At 39.0% G+C, this 17,953-nt stretch overlaps 1 pseudogene; it reads right to left on the bottom strand.

Moving 5' to 3' along the window:
• The window catches only part of LOC129405014 (uncharacterized), a 39,629-nt pseudogene extending 25,550 nt beyond the window's left edge, over positions 1-14,079 (bottom strand).
• Between the last annotated feature and the right edge of the window lie 3,874 nt (positions 14,080-17,953).

Raw genomic sequence — 17,953 nt, 5'->3', positions numbered from 1 at the left:
GGCATGCATTTCATCATAAATCTATTTATTCTTCTCATCTTCTGCATATCAATGACTTCTTTGATATTTTATACTCATAGTAAAGTGTGGACTTCTTGTGAGTGTATATTTTCCAACTTTGTTCCAGATGAATTCAGAATATTTTAAATCAATTCCTTCTCTAATAATAATTACTATTTTATATAATTACTGTGATCTGCTTTTAGCATAAATTAACTTATTTTGTTTTAATATCCTACCAAAATGCATGTTATGTGTTCTTTTAACCCTTTCTTTAGATAGAGATGCAGACTCCTGGAGAGAAAGACTCTCTCCTTTTTTCTTTTTTTCAAAATTTTTTAATGATAGATATAGTTACAGATTTACAAACTTTCATGATAACGTTTCAGTCAAACAATGATCTAGTACCCATCCCTCCATCAGTGCTCATTCTCTACCACCAATGTTCCCAGTAACCCTCCCGCCACTCTCCCCACCCCAAACCTCTGTGGCAGGCACATTCCCTTTTACTCTCTCTCTCCTTTTGGGTGTTATGGTTCACAATATGGGTACTAAGTGGCCATTATGTTCAGTCCATAGTTCTACTTTCAGCACATCTCCCATCCTAAGCAAGCCCTCCAACCATCATTTACTTGGTGGTCCCTTCTCTATCTCAGCTGCTTTTTACGCGAACATGTATGGCAGCTTCAAGCCATAGAGCGATCCTTCTGGCCCTTATCTCTACTCTCCTTGGGTGTTAGTCTGCCATTATGTTACTTTATATTCCAAAAATGAGTGCTGTCATTCTATGTCTGTCCCTCTCTCTCTCTGACTCATTTCTCTTAGGATGATATCAACATTTCACCACGTTGATCCATTTCTATGCAAATTTCATGACTTCATCTTTTCTAACAGCTGCATAGTATTCCATTGTGTAGATGTACCAAAGTTTCTTTAACCAGTTATCTGTTCTCGGCACTAGGGTTTTATCCAGATTCTGGCTATTGTAAACAGTGCTGCAATAAACATATAAGTGCAGATAACATTTCTATTGTATTTTTTGCATCCCCAGGATATATTTCCAGAAATGGTATTGCTGGATCAAATGTGAGCTCAATTTCTAGTTTTTTGAGAAATGTCCATATTGTTTTCCAAAAGGACTGAACCAGTCGGCATTCCCACCAGCAGTGAAGGAGAGTCCCCTTCCCCCCACATCCACGGTAACACCAGTTGCTTTTGTTCTTTTGGATGTGTGCCAATCTCTATGGTGTGAGATGTTACCTCATTATTGTTTTGATCTGCATCCCCCTGATGATTAGTGATGAGGAGCATTTTTTCCTGTGCCTTTTGGCTATTCAAATTTCTTCTTTGAGAAAGTTTCTGTTCATTTCATTGCCCCATTTTTTGATGGGATTAGATGTTTTCTTCTTGTAGAGTTTAGCCAACCTTGTATATCCTTAATATTAATCCCTTATCAGATGGGTATTGGGTGAATATGCTTTCCCATTCTGTAGACTGTCTTTGTATTCTGGTCACTGTTTCTTTTGAGATATAGAAGATTCTTAGTTTAATATAGTCCTGTTTGTTTATCTCTGTTTCTACTTGTTGGTCAGTTGCATTTCATCTTTGAAGATACTTTTAGCTTCAATATCATGGAGGGTTTTGCCAACCTTTTCTTCAATGTACCTTATGGATTCTGGTCTGATGTTGAGGTATTTAATTCATTTTCATCTGAGTTTTGTGCATGATATTAGGTAGAGGTCTGAGCCCATTTTTTTTTTCTCATTCAAGCTTAAATAGCTGGTTAGAGACTGGCCCTAAGCTGGTCCTGAGTGTGTCCTTCGCCAGATGAGGTTCCACTGAGTCTAGGAGGAGAGTAGGATTTGGAGATGAATCATCATCATCAACCCTGCACTCATGTAAACATGTTGCTGCTAAAGAAAGATTCAGTGAAAAGTGACTAAGCTTTTATAATAAATGATGGCATGCAAATCATTAGGAAATAAAATGTATTTGAGATTGGTTTTAAGTAGGGCTAGAGATCTGAAGAAACCAAGTAAGATTGCAGCATTTCTTAATATTTTAAAAAGACACAGAGCTAGGAAGTTTGCTGGAAAATATTTCAGAGAATATGCCCCTCCAGAGATGCAATAAACACGATGGTCATAAAGGCAAAAGAATATTGTCCTGAAAAATTAATTAAGCCTCTCCCTGGATGGGGACCTACGTGCCAAAGCCTCCCTGAAAACTTAAACCCTGAAGAAATCTGAATATTAAAGCAAGGAATAGATTGCTTAGCCCATCCATGGTTTATGTGTCCTTACACTTTGCCTATCACTCACTCCTTCACTACAATAGTGCACAGAAACAAGATTGTCTATGAAAACATTGAAAGAAGAGATGTTTGCTGCCTGAAAATTTCCATGCTTATTTGAAATAGTTCACTGGTAAGACAGCTGCATGTGCATTTTGCTTTAAAACATCCTCCATGCAAAATCAAGACCACGATTTGAAAAAGAAACGACAAATTGACCAGATGTTACAGATGGGGTTTGCTGGAGGTGAGCTGTGGGCCGGCAGTTAGTGGAAGAGCATTATTTACCATCAGAGCTGTCAAAACAGACTTCCAGTGCACATGAGGTGATATGAAACCCCCCAGAGAGAAATATTCATCATCATAAAATCTAATCTCCTTAATTTCAGCTCAAAACCAGTGCTCTCCAATTGTATACACCGCCAAGGTAGCAGAGAGCTGTAGGCTACATAGTTACTCTGGTCTCGCTGGGACCTCTCTTTTGCTTAATAAGTTTCTGAAAATTGTTGAGAATGGGAACTCAGAACAAATTCTTGGAATTTCGAGGGAACAGAAGGCCTGATGCTGAGTCTATAAACTTTGTGCCTCCACCATCATAAACCTTTGTGTTTGTGGGAATCTATAAATCATAAGTATAAAAATAATCATACTCCAGAGTTATTTATCATAAAGAAAATGAAAGCAGGAAACATTTCTAACAATGTTGATTTACAAACTATGAAGTCCAATCAATTATTGATAATATTGCAATTTCTTTTTTATTAGAAGAGAAAACCCATAATATTAAAAAAATGGGAAGGATATAACAGTACCCCCTATGGAAAAAGACAGATGTGAGGGAAAAGATGGGAATTGACTTGGAAAGCTTCAATTATAGTCTGCTCAGTATTCAGCATAAACTGAGCTTACATATACAACATATATGAAAAAGTGAAACTGGCCTTTATCATATCAGCAAGGTTAATTATTATCAGCAATCCTATTCTAAACTTTTCTAAACTTCTGTTCTTTACAAAGTATGGATCTGTATCCCTACCATACAAGCTAATAAAGAGTGTTACTTATAATTATTTTTTAAATAAATCACATTTGGTTAAATCAAGTAACCAAATGAATTGAATTTCTGAAATAGCTGTGACTAAATAGTCACAATGAACATGCAGAACATTTGATGGTACAACAAGAAGTTTCTTTCAAGAAAAATAAAGTTAATACTGATTTTTTTTAATGACGTGATTAACTTTGATAAATGTGAAAACTGCTTTAGAAAAAATGGACCTAGACTCTGATGGCCCTAGTTGCTGTATTTAAAAGAAGTCAAGTTGTGATTCGGAAGGTCTATCACTAAAATCCCTAAATCCCTCTCAAATAGCACTCTACGCTTAAGCCACACTTTCCGTGACTCTAAACAGTCAAGTCAACTGCCGGGCACTGCAAGCCTTTAACGTAGGTTCAGTGTGGATTAGATAATGTGACTAGATAAGTTGCATATGGCTCACCTGGATTTGATACCTGTCACCCCAAATGGCCCCTGAACTCTACCAGGAGTAAGTCTTAGGTGCAGAGCCAAGAGTAAGCCCTGAGCACTGCTAGATATACCCAAAAGACAAAAACAAAACCAAAGAACAAGAAATTGAGAGTTTGAAACAAAACATTGACCATCAAATAACATAATTTTATCTTTGAAATACATATAACTAGATAAAAATAATACGTGCAGCTAAAACAGACTAGCAGACTTAGTCTCCAGGATCCTCATCCACAGGTGTTCCCAAACCCACCTGCGACCTATTATATTATTATTTTAATGGACATACGGATCTGTGTCTACAAAGGACTTAGATTCTACTATGACATCAGCAAAAATAGACTATCCTCCTCCCTAGAGCATCAATAAAATCTGAATTTGAATTCAAATTACTCTTCCCTACTTTCTGTGAGCTGCATGATAAACTTCCTAAGTGATTCTAGGGCTCTGTTTATGTATCTATGTTTTATGAGTAATTATGCTTGGTCCTCAGTTATTTCATAAACATTGACTGCTATAGTGTGCCAATGGAGCTCAATCTGTTATTTAAATATGTAATTAATCACTCAGACAGCGATTGCCATTATTTATTGTTAAGAGAGATAAAAGAAAAGTGTTATGTGGTTAACCTTTTAAGCTATGAGCAGCATATTTTTTCTATAAATGATGAAATAGTAAAATTTTCCAGATTTGTGGGCTGTAGAGTCTGTATCTTAGGTAGCTACTCAATTCTACTCAATTCTCAATACGGTGAGAGATACTATCACCCAATATAAATGGGTGGTCACAGTGTGGCCATAACAACTCCTGTGAGCGCACGAGCGCAGTCTGTGGAGTTGACTGTTCTGAGTCTACAATTATGGCACATTTAACTACTAAAAATAATAAGTGGCCTAATGAAATTATAGTGTTTAGCAAACAACATTAACAATACAAAGGAGATCATAAAAGCAAGAGGAGGGTTGGAGCATGTCTGACATTGAGATGAGTTTGGCTCATTCAGAATCTCCCACTCAAGCACCCAGTCTTAGCTGGGAATATCGGCATATGCAATAAAAGGAGGGACAGAGTCCTGGAGTGAGATATTCTGGAATGCTCCAATGTCTAGTCCATAGGCACTTACTCAATAATAACTTTTGAGAAAGGAATCGGTATCATTGAGAGGCAACAAACTTGGCCGTGGTGGCAGCTCTCCTAGGGCAGAATGTGCAGGTCCCCAGTGAACGACTCAGTTGGAAAGAGAGAAAGTAGATAGGGTGCATCCAAACCCTTATCAGGTGATCTTATCAGATATGGAATATTTAGCACAAAAAATAGAAAGCAAAGCTGGGAAATTGAAAAAGATAATGAAAAGTGAACTGTGGGATTTGGGACAAATCAATGAACCTTTGTGAGAAATGAATTGGGTAATTTCTGATCCCTTTCAGATCAGATTCTGAGATCAATGACTGACTTCAGGTTGAATTTAGTGTTAGGAACACACAGTCATTTGTGGACTAACTAAATTAGCAGCCAGACTGAACTCAATATTTTATTTTATTATTATTATTTTTTTATTTTATGGATCATTCATGGTAGTACCAGAGGACTACTCTCGATTCTGCACTCAGTGATTGCTCAAATGGCAGTCAAATCCAATATTCTAGTTGGGAAGAATGAATAGTAAATTCCCCCTGTATGTTGTGAATGTTTTTCAGTCTTTCTGCATTTCCTTGACTCTTTTCTCATTTTTGTGTTTGGTTAATTTTTCAGTCTTTCTGACTTTCCTTGACTGTTTTTTCTTTCCTTTTTGTTTAATTTGCTTTTTTTGTTTGAACACAGATGTTTGAATCTATATGTTGGTTCAAAAAATTTGGTTCTATTGCATTTTGTTTGAGGCACCTCTCAACACATTTTTCCTGCACTAACATACACCTCAGAGACCTGGGCCCTACAAAAACATGACGAGAATGCTATCATTCGGGTATCCCAAAGAGGAATCGAAAGAGCTCTGCTTGGAATATCACATATCACTCAAGTGAGAGAAGGAATCCAGAGTTCCGACCTACATCGATGATCAAGAATCAGTGACACTGTCTCGTTTGCCAAAGTGTCAAAAATCAGATGGGCCAGACACGTAATGTGATTTAGAGATGACCACTGGACTAGAGCTGTTACCGACTGGATTCCATGGGACATCAAAAGACCACGTGGCCGCCCATCTACGAGACGGTCAGACTTCTTTGTCAAAACCCTGAATGAACGGTTTGAGGCTCTTGTGTTCCTGGAGCAAGTAGATACCACTGGGCTATACTAGCATGTGACAGGGATGAGTGGAGACATTACTAGTGCCTGCTTGAGCAAATCGAAGATCAATGGGATAACAAGTGATGATGATGACCTCTCAACAATGGCACATAAATGGGTTTTCCATAGTACTTATATTTTCACATCTTCCTCTACATTCAGCAACAATCTACATGAAACAGCATAAATCAATTTGTCGGTCTGACAGAATTTATTGGTGGCATCCTCTCTGAGAATATTTTTTTAATCCCCTAAATAAACACTTGTTAACCACCAATACTTCCTCCAAGAATCATCAATTAAGAATCTTCCAGGTAAAGCCCCCAATTAACTTTCATTTAAAATTTAAAAAAAAAACCTTTAAAACACACTGATAAAATTCTGCCACTCCATGGTATACACAAACATTTATCTCCCAAAGACTCAGTCCCTATGAGGTCATGTGAGAAATGCTCTTTTGTTATTTTGTTTGGGACTGTGATTAAAATCTTATAATAGAGTTTCAGGCTTACATTAAGTGTCCCAACTCGAAGCTCATCACCTGTCGGCATCCCTCCATCACTGTTCCAAGATCCCCTAGTATCTCCCATCTCACTCCTTAGCAAACTCATCTTTTAAATCTGACTCTTACAGTGCCCAAAATACTCAATCAATGCCCTTATGTTACCTCCAATTTGCCGCATCATTACCCATCCCTCAGGACTCTTCTCTCTGGAAAGACATTATTTTTATGTTCTCCACACTCCTTTTCTACTTCTGTTGCAAGAGGACCTTAGAATTTTTCTTTAGAAGTATCCTTCCCCAATTTACATGGATTTTGACAAGATTGTCAATCAAGATGACAGCCTAGGAATGATGAGTCTGGTCATGAATGATATGATGGGCAGATGGCCATGATCAGAATTGACTCATCCCAGTGTAATGGTATAAATAATATGTCCACTTGCTCACCTATTATTGAGATATGCTGGGCCTCTGGTTGCCGTCTGAGTAGACCATTTCAAAAACGCCACGATATACTTCTTTGTGTTGTGATTGTGACCAGGCAATGTGTAGCATAGATTTCTGTCCTATTCTTCTATTTCCATCTTGAGTCTGGACTGACCTTTGTGCTTGACCAAGAGATATGCTTTAGGTGATGTGATGCCAGATCGGAGCTTATAAGGGGCTCCTTAGCATTCTGCTATTTTCCTGGAGAGCCACCTCTGTTCAAATAGCCCCAGTCATCTCCTTGTAGGTGAGAGACCAAAAAAATAGAGGGTCTTAACTATGACTTTCACAGAACTCTCTATGTTTGACTTAGAGCTCATCTGCCTTATGCATGAGCTGATTGCAACTGAGTTTTCCCATTGCCACTGAACAGTGGGATTAAATCTCTATATCAACCATTGTTTTGAAGTGGCTGTGGGATGTGTTTAGGCAGAAAGAGCAGAATCCTGTGCTCTTACATACCTGAATCTTCCCTTGCACTGAATGTATCTGGGGTCTCTCAATCTATTCCCGCATCTACTAATTGAGAAGGGAGTAATTGTTACCTTTCAGGTTGATGATGATAAGGAAAAGAGCATACTTGGTGGTAAAAAGAGAGAGGATACCAGTTAAACTCTGGCATGTTATATAAAGTTAATTTGTGTTAACATCTTAAAGCCATCCCTGTTCTTAAAATAGCAAATCAAAAACATATGATTACCCCAATAATTCATGGGACTGTAGAGATAGCACATAGGTTAAGTACTTACTGTTCATGTGTCCAGCTCTTAGTCAATCTCACCACCACATATCGTCTCTCGGGTACCTCTGAGGAGTGACCCCTGAGCCAAGAACAAAGATCTGCCATGAGGCTCCAAACTCCTAATTAAAAGGAAAGAGGCATGGAGGAAGGACTCATCATAACACCAACTCAAGCACTGCATATGTTAGCTCACCTCGCAGTGAGAGAAACATCCACACATCACTCAAGCAAAAAACACTACTACAAGAATCAACTCTTTACTGTTCCCTTGACTTCCAAAATTCCTGATTTCTAAGTATCTACTTATAAATAAAATAGAACCTACTACTTTTTTACAAATTAATTCCACCAACAGTTATGAAATTGAATAGTATTAGTGTAGTAGGAAGAATAAAAGTCATCCCAGTGAGAGGGAACTCGAGTTTGCATCCTGATTCTCCAGCATATCAGTTGATGGGGAAAGTTATTAAATATTCATGGTTTTAGTTGTTTTATTCATAAAGTTGGATAATACATACTCATGGGATGGTTGTGAGAGGAGAAAAATCCATGTGATAGTACATTCCAGATCATTTGTTCTGCCCTTTACAAAAGAGACAATAGGCTTATGACAAATGAAAGGTAGAATCCCTTTAGTTCTGCCTGGTTGGAGGAATTGGGAGACAGGATGCAATAATCATCAAGGTCAATGTCAAGCCCTTTGTGCTTTATATGGGTGACGGACACAGAGCTAATGATTAGGTTAGAAATGACCCTTGTTTTGACAGATAAAAATTCACACACATCTCTCTCTCTCCACTGAAAAAGAACCCTACAGGCTATAGACTGCAGCTCCCTGGAAGACATTCTCCAGGAGTTGCCACAGGAAGCCTGTTTCCACGAGCTGCTCAGGGAGGAGAGGAGATACGATACATTTGGGGGGCAATCATCCCCTCTTAGAAGCTTCTGAGCATGAAGACAGGGAAGTGGAGACAGGAGCACATCCCACACCTGCTCCTCCCACCCAGCAGGGCCTCAGTCTCAGAGCAGTCAGAGGTCTCTCTTATTTGGCAGAAGGACTGGCTCACACCTCACTGCTCGGAGCATCCTCCTGGCTCTTTGCTCAGGGATCACTCCTGGTGATACACAGAGGACCATATATGGTGCCAGAGTCGTTCACGTGCAAGGCAAGCACCTTGCTCACTGCACTATCTCTCTGACCCAAGAGTGTCTATCTCCTCCCCTCCATAGCTAACTGTCTTACGTGGAATTCCCATGGGTCCTGTCACCACTGATCTCCAAGTCAAAGAGCTGTAGAGTTGGGAAGAAGATCTGGGTCTTATGCCAGACAATCCATTAGGAGGCAGGAATAAATTAGTAGGTCTTTGAATTGTGCTTAGTTTGAGCTCATCTAATGTTTAGTTTAAGCTTTGTTGTATGAAAAATTCATTGGCATAGTATTATGTTTATATAATTTATAAGTAAATAAACCTATATGTTGTAGTAGGTTTTAATTGCCATTGTATGCAGAAACAAATAATGTATAAAATGTTAGAAGCGTACAATAAAAATTCCTGTTTTTAGGGGCTAGAGAAATAGTACAGGGGTTGAGGCATTTGCCTTGCATGTGGGCACTTCTGTTGAATTTTGACAGCACATTTGATCCTCAATTTACCTTCACGAGTGATCCCTGAGCACAGACCCAGGTGTGGTTCCAAAACAGAGCAAAACAAAAATCCAAATCTTTAGACCAATAGAATTTATGCTCTTTAAAAGTCAATGTAAACATTTGCATTTGAATCCCAAGCTTTTGGGACAATCCCTGATAGACTAGAAAAGATGGAGAAATAAGTAAAATGTGTACATTTTTAATTGGGGATATACAGTGAGAAAGCTCTATTCCAGAAGCTAGAAATCAAGATGTTTTTTATATTGTAAAGAGAATAACTAACCAGGCAGTCTGTCAGAAAACAATACTATGAACTTATGCAAATAATAATTATGATGATGTGGACAAAGGTGATATTTTTTCATTCAGAAATATTGATCTAACTTTACATAGGTATCAGAACTTAAATTGAGACATAAAAGATAAATAGAAAATTTTTACATGAGAAAAGAATGGATGGGGAGAATTTATCATTCCCTATAAATTCTAATTAACAGCTCAGAGTTTTGGGACATTGGGAAATCTGAATAAATAGTGGCCATGTGAATAACTGGGTTGACATCTAAATTAATTAAGAAAAAGGACAATATTTAACGTATACTATGCAGAATCCTAAATACAAGGAAGGTCTCAGGCACAATTTGATTGAGAGGCTTACAAGTATAAAGATTCTAATACTGGATGATCTCACTTATATGTGGCATGTAGACCAACTGGATGAGGGGATGCAATGTGTGAAAGGGGAGATTCCTCTATCCCCTTGACCCCAGAGGATAGGGAAGAGCAGGGCAGAGAGGGAAAGAAATCAATGGGGGAGGAAGAGACAGATGGGGAGTAACAGGGAGCAGAGGTCAAGGAGATACGAGTTCACTGGTGATATAAAGAAGGGGTCTAATGAATATTCACCCCACCGTGAAAACAATGGTGAAAACAGGAGATCCAAATTTTAACCAAATTTTAAAAGGTATCTGATTGCTGCTGGAACATAGCATGTCTAAAACCCAACTAGGAATAACTATGTGAACGTGGGGCTTTAATTTCAAAATTAAAGATTCCATCTTCCTTCCCCTGAGACACCCTGCCTCCTACTGTGGGCCCCTCTTCAGTGTCACCAACAGACTTCTCACACCATTGCAGGCCTTCTTGCTAAACCTACAAGCTTCAGAGGCAGGGTGTTCCCTGGGTCCCAGAAGCCCAAACAAATTCCAACACTGACCTACACTACTAGCTTAAGTCCATCTCCACTCCTGAATCAAACGCCAAAGCCCAGGATGTGAGTTTAACTCCTGGAGATAGGAGAGAGTCCGTTTCACCGGAGTCCTGTGAGATTCCAAGTGGAAATCGTGTGTTCTACAGACAAACCTGGAAACTGAGACTTCTGGGGCTACCAGTAGCTATCACAGCACTATGGGGTGTTGGGTGGAAGAAACCTATCCTGACTTGGCACAACGCTTGAGCAGATTAACCTGGATTTTTTAATGCTCTGCTAGACTTCCTCTGCTGTTCTCTAGTCCGTTCTATTTCCCTCCACTCCTGAGATAACACCTCTTTGTGGGAACAAGCCAGCCATCACTTTCCTGTTTGCTAAGCAAGAACTGGGCCTCCTTTGTTTTTGCTTCTCTTTTCTTTCACTTTTCAGAAACTCAAGACTTAACTAAATCACCATCGAAGCCATTGTTTCATTCTCCACCTTAGGAGCCTGATTATGATACTGTTACCTTTCCCTCTGAGAAATAGATATTTACTTTATCTTGTACAAAACTAGTTCGAGTTCCTGGACAAAGTGCTAGTATGTAATAACCATTTTGTCAGGCAGAGATAGACTTAAAAGACACTGGGACTTTATGCAGAAATGAAAAACATCACCCCAAAGGAATCCAGGTAGGGCAATCACACCCAGAGTAGAAGCTAAACCCATTTGTATGATCTACTCCTGTGCTGAATCCAATCCCTACCCCTAAGCACACATATACACATCACAAAGAAACTCAGTGTCTGTTCTGGAGGCTTAGTTTGCATGTGAAACCCTTAACTTTCACCTTTATCCTACTCTATTTCTAACCCAAGGTTACTTAATATTCAATAAATATTAAATGCGGCGGTAATAGTGATAATGATGACCTTGTAAATAAATAAAAAGAAATAATCCTTTTAAGCCTTTGCATATTGTCGGCACTTAGAATTTCACAATAAGAGAGAATTCATCTCCGGGGTCAAGGGGAATGTCTTTTGGCCTCTCTCTCTGTGTGTATGTGTTATTAACTCATGCTCACACTTCCAAACTCAAATTCAAAGCACACTGCTATCGCAAAGTAAGATGATTCCACAATAGAGCCTTCCAGAGACTGTCTGAGCAGTATCCTCAGGGGTACAAACAGCACCGTTGGGATCTGTATGGGTCGTCTCTACTGGACAAACCTATACTAAAGAACGCATGAGTCTTACTGGCTTGGGCACCCCTCAAAGGGCTGTGGGGGGCTTCACATTCACAGCCACAAGTGCATTTCTACATGTTTAACCCAGGCACAGAGCTTGACACGTGGTAGTTCCCCTGATACAAAAGAAAAGTTTATGCAGACATAAATGAGCTCTTTGTTTTAAATTTGGTCCTCAAATGTGGATCCCCTAGACATAATAACAATTCAGAGAAGGAGAACAATGAATATTATGGTGTTTTGAATAAAGTTTAGGCAGAGAATTACAAATTATCTTCACCATGCTTATCAAGCCCTGAGTTTAAAAGGAGTGTGGGCGGGGAGTGCTAGGAGTTAATGACATTGATCCTGGACCTAGGACAGAAGCAAGGGAGCACCAGGCCTCAGAACTGTCATCTAGATTTAGAACCATCCCTCACGCACACCCTCAGAAGAGGGACGAGCTTTGCAGAGAAGCCATTAGACTGGACAATGTCCCACTGGGTATATCCAAGTCCACCATAAAAGCTTAGCAGTCACTCCATTCAGGAATAACTATGCAAATGCATCTGCTGAGAATTTGCTTATAATAACTTTTAAATAAATGGGTTGTCTGTCTGCAAATGGTCAGGACACACATAAAAACACATGGTTCCAGGCTATTTGAGTTATTAGAATCTGCCCACAAATACAACTTCAACTAGTCAGTCCTTGAAGTAACAATCATTATGGATATGGTTTTTTTTTTATAAACTTGAGGACAGTTAAAATAAAGTAGATCAGGTTACCATCCACCCCTTCCAGTTTACATTTGGCCAAGCACACACTGAACCAAAGCTGGCACAGAAGGCAAACTACAATTCCTGATACAAATATCAACCCAGTCAGTTGGGCCCACTTCAGTACTTGAATTCAGTACTTGTTTACCTTCCCTTTTAGGTGCGCATCCTCTGGCCTGGCACTCAGCAAATATTTCTGTGTGTCCACCTGGACCCCCTCTCTCTTGGCTTAGGAGACAGAGCCCGTGGGTCACAACTGTTTCTTGTGCCTTTTGGCCTCTTACTGAGCACGGCTAATCAGAAACCCCAGCAGGAGAGTAGGAGAGAGCAGTAAGGGAATTTCTTGCATAGTTCCTTCCTAGTGAGATTACCATAACCTACCTGGCCTTGCAGATTCTAGTAATTTCTCCACCTTCTCGTCCTTTGTAACCTGGAAAGTTAACAATTTTCTGCTTTAGCTTGGCTATGTATACTACTTTTGGGGATTCTTTCTTTCACATGCCACCTTGAATCAGACCCCTTGTCAGTAAAGCCTGCTCATATTGTCACAGTGGTGATAGCCCACATTTTCCACTTAGAATCCATCAGCTCTGTGACTTCTCCAAGCAGGCTACTGTTCCAGGCCATTGGACAGTGTTGTCCCATGGTGATGCCAACCTTCTCTCTGTCAGGCCTTTGGCATCCTCTGGCCTCCATGCAATCTTCTCTGTCCATCACGGAACCCTCTGGCTGCTGGTTTTATCATGGTGATATGACTGTGTCCAAGAAGAGACTTAGCTGATGAGAAATACATTAAGAAACCTTAAAATTATCACTGTGAAGCATTGCCTTTCATTGGTATCAAACTGGCATTTTATATTTAAGATGAAAGACTTTTTCAAAATATTAAGCACCAATTAGAAAACAAATCACTCTAAGACTTAATGGGAGGGCAAAGAGACCTATTTCTTTTTCAATGTTTATCATGAATCCTTGTATAGAACAGAGTGGGTGAGGAACATAATGATGACTTAAGGCATTATTCCTATACTTACCAACTTTGTTCTGCAACTTAAAGTAGTGAACACACACAGACCCTCAAATTTACACCTGAGAGGTATCAGGTGCCTGCATACCCCCCATATCTTCTGCTTTTAAGTTTTTCTACAAACATGAAGATAATATGTGACTAGACCAATTTTGCATGTGAAGAAAATGACAAGGGTCCAGAAACTTGGTATGTATTACATCGTTTGTAAGACAGGTACTGGTAGATAGACACATCCTAGTGTCCAGGAGCACAAGATCTGAATGGATGCTGAGACAGTTTCCAGAGCAGACCCAGGTTCCATTCTCATACCTGCCCCTGAACCTTCTCTCCGCCATCATGGCCCCAGCCGGTGTCTGAATCCAGTACCATGTCCCTCTTAGCTCCCTTGAGAATGGTTTTTCCAAGTCCAGTGCTGAGTTTGACCAGAGGACATTTGGCAATATCCAGTGGTATTTCTGGTTGTTATTGCTGGGACAAAGATTGTAGTTGGCCAAATGCTGATGCAGTTAACCATCCATGCAGAAAGCATCTCCCCTAACACCCTACAACCACATACATGCACACAGGAAATCACCTGCCAGTGGTCTAGGTGGAGAGACTCTGGAGTCTGGGTCTAAGGCCTAGAGCTGAGACTCTGTCCTCCTTTACCTCCCTCAGACACTCCTCCTGATTATGTTGTGATTCTAAGGCTTCCAGCCCGGCCCTTTCCTTGGCCAAGCTGCCCACATTCTTTTAGGCAGTTACTTAGAAACCAACATGGCTTTTGGAGTTCTACTTTCTTTAAAGGTTTCCTGAGAAAACTCAATGGAGACAGCTCTATCAGTTTTACCTACAACTCCTTCCTGCAAAACAAACCATTTGCCACAGACCTGTCAAGCACGAGAGAGAAGACATCTCTTCCCACTCATGGTTAATGAGACTAAACATGTTCAAACAGCCAGATCTTATTACACAAATCAAAACGCTTTCTCCACTTCTTCTATAAATGTTCTGCAAAGGGTCTGACTCTCGGCCTCCAGTGTTTCTGTTTTACATGTTAAAATAAGGTCCCAGCCTACAGAATCTGTTTTTGATTTCTCCCTACATTTTTAATAGCTGCGTTTCCAGCTGGTTTTATTTAAGGCGATGCTTTTGATCTCTTTTCAGTTCTGGGCCTCCGTCCAACTTGGCTGTCAATATTTCAGAAGCTCCCTTGGAGACTGCCTTGTTTCCTAGATGGGCCCGTGCCAACAGGAGAAGCATTTCTGAGAGTCTGGTGGTGGAGACGCGAGGGTTCCAGGCCTGCCCTTCGCGTGCTGTTAGATAAGCAGTCTATAGGGATGCTCCCCGGGCTAGGTAGATTTGTAGACTCTGAGAACTGGACCTTATCAGGTAATTCCCAAAGTCCAGCCAAGAACCTTGGTAAGTGAGAATACAGAGATGTGGCAAGTGGGAATCTTGATTCACAGGGCTAAGCTGCCTCACTGTAGTGGGATGGAGGGGGCGGGGTGGGGGAAGCAATAAAATGAAAGAAAACTCTTTCCTCTTGCCAATTTTTTGTTGCAATTAAGCCCTTACTAATAGCTCTAATGTTACTGTCAGCACTCTTCCTAACTCTCCTCCTTTATGTTAACCACCCCTAAAACTATCAGTTCACCATCCAGCTGGGGATTTTTCCTGCTTCTCTCCATTCTTCCTTCTGGGTATCTCTAGTCACCTACTTCCTCCCTGTAATTATCTCTCTGTTTCAGCCCGAGCCATACAACAGCATCAGCCCTGAGAGCGCCGCGTGCTCCATCATCCTATTCCATATCTTCCACTTCCCTCCATCACATCTTTCAACCTTGGGATCCCCTTCTCAATAATCATTTCCTGCATGATTTTTCATCATCTGTCCACTCACTACTGCTTTTCTACTATCAATCCCTGGCTTTGTCCCTTGTCCACTATTCTTCTTGCCTTACTTGACTTGAAAATTTGAATCCATAAAAATAAATATTTCAATCTGTCTGGGAAAAAAAGACACAAAAATCAATAAGAAATTAGTGAACTGGGAAAATATGTGTGGAGTATATCACAGACCTAAATTGCTAATGTGATAAACATGAGATTTTCTGAAGACTCAGTAAGAAATAAAAAAAATCAAGAATATAATAGAAAATTTAAAAAGGATGTCCATAAGAAATTTTGAAAAAGGAAAATAAGGAAGTTCTTAACAATGAATATTCCCACGATAAACACTCTTCAATTGAAACTTCAAAGAATATAATTTTTAACTTAATTTATATGCAAAGATCTAAAAGTCTGATAAAAACCCAAGTGGAAAAACACTTTTAATTCATTGCTGATAGAAGCTGTATTGCTACAACTCGAGGGTAAAATAGATAGCAATTCCTATTCAATTAAACTTCAAGTAAATTCCAACTCAGCAATTTAAGAGTTAGAAAATAATCCTCTATGTAGATATCTACATGTGTGAAACAATAATAGTCAATAATCAATGCTACATTTTTTATTTGATGCAGACTTATTGGATATGGCCTGTAATTCCATTAATTACAAAAAGTATATTGACCAAGTAAATCTATACCTCTCTTGTTTGAAGTCGCCATTAAAAGGAATGAGACAGTTTTACTCTCTGGTCTTAAATAATCCAAAATGCACATTATTAGGTGAGAAAATCTAGACGAGGAGCCATTTAAAGTGCATTCTATGTGCTAGCTTTAATGGGAGATATTTTAAAACATGCACATGTATGGTTGTATGTGCATGAGCTGTGTATGGAGCTTCTCAAAATTGCTGACCTTACTTATCTCTGGAGAGGAGAACTGGGAGCTGCAATCTTGCATGAAGAAAAGCATGGTCCAAGAATTACTTTATCCTGCTTTTTTTTCTTTTATAAGATATGCTATCTACCAAATTTTTTGAAATGATAATATATAGAAATTTGTAAACAATAAAAAGGTGGTTGTTTATTGATTTCTTGCTGCTCTACCATTTTATTTTGTTTTATTATCATTCCTACAACTCTGAGCATGATTGAACCCAAGAACCCGGGGACGTGAAGCATGGTTTACACTGTTGAGCAATATTCCTGATCTCATCACACTATTTTCATTCTCTGCATATTACTCTCTGTATGCATGTTATAAATTTCTGCTATTAGAATGGGCACTGAATAAGTATCAAAACCAAGTCTGGAAGATCCTATCATAAGTCCTCTGTGTGAATAGAAGTAGGGGTTTCTCTGAGGGGGTAAGCACTACAATGGCACATTTTATAGTGTAGGTACCAGTGAAATCTCTGCCTAATTTTCAACCTTTGTCTGCTCAATCTTATAAAATGAACAAAGTGCCAAAACATGCACAACCATCTCACCTTTGTGACTTGTACAGGCTTTTTACCCAACTGCCTAAACAATGTTTTCTTCGGGAATAAAGGCTCCTTATCTATTTTTCAAATGGAGAAACATACAATAAATGATGTTGAAGTCATAGGAACGCAAATTGTTAAGCAGAAATCAACTTCCTCTGCAAAAGGTTGAAACCTACTCATTTTCTGTCTTTCTGGATTATTTTACCTGATGTTCAGTGTCTTGAAAAACATTCTCATTTTTTAAAAGTATTACTTGTTCTAGGAGAGAGTATGTCTGCCCTTATTACCCTGCCTTACTCAGATGTCTTCCCAATGTGATTTAAGATGCAGTTAAATTATATTATCTTTAGTCATAAACTTAAAACTGATTGCTATTCAGATCAAACCAAGAGCTAGTGATGGAAGCATTTCTCCTACATAAGAATAATATGATGGGATTGCTTTTGAAAAATTGTATTATAGATTCTCCTACCCCATTAACCAGAATATTATGTCAGCTATTATATGGTATTCTAATGTAAAATTGCCCTTATCTGTTAAAGAAATATGTAAGATTAACCTTCCTCTCTTGAATATTCCTTCTATTATGATTTTCTTAATGCTGATCTTTTCTTTCACCCCTCTTATTACTTTTATTTTGTTGTTGTTGTTGTTTTGTTTTGACATATTTGACATCTGGCAGCTCTAGTCTTCCCTTCTTTATCACAATGATTGCTTCCAATTTTATTTCTTCCCATAACAATAGAGATTACTGAGGAAAATCATAAAGCCAAGATGATAAGTAATATGAGATTTTGATCTAGTACAATAAGATATGCAACTTTTGTTCCCATTAATTTAAAAAAATTGACCAAATAAATCTATATCTCTCTGTTGTTTGAAGTCACCA

This window comes from Sorex araneus, chromosome 5 (assembly GCF_027595985.1).
Source record: "Sorex araneus isolate mSorAra2 chromosome 5, mSorAra2.pri, whole genome shotgun sequence".
Taxonomy (NCBI): Eukaryota; Metazoa; Chordata; class Mammalia; order Eulipotyphla; family Soricidae; genus Sorex; species Sorex araneus.
Note: the sequence above shows the minus strand (reverse complement) of the source record. Positions and strands in the feature narration are given on the sequence as shown.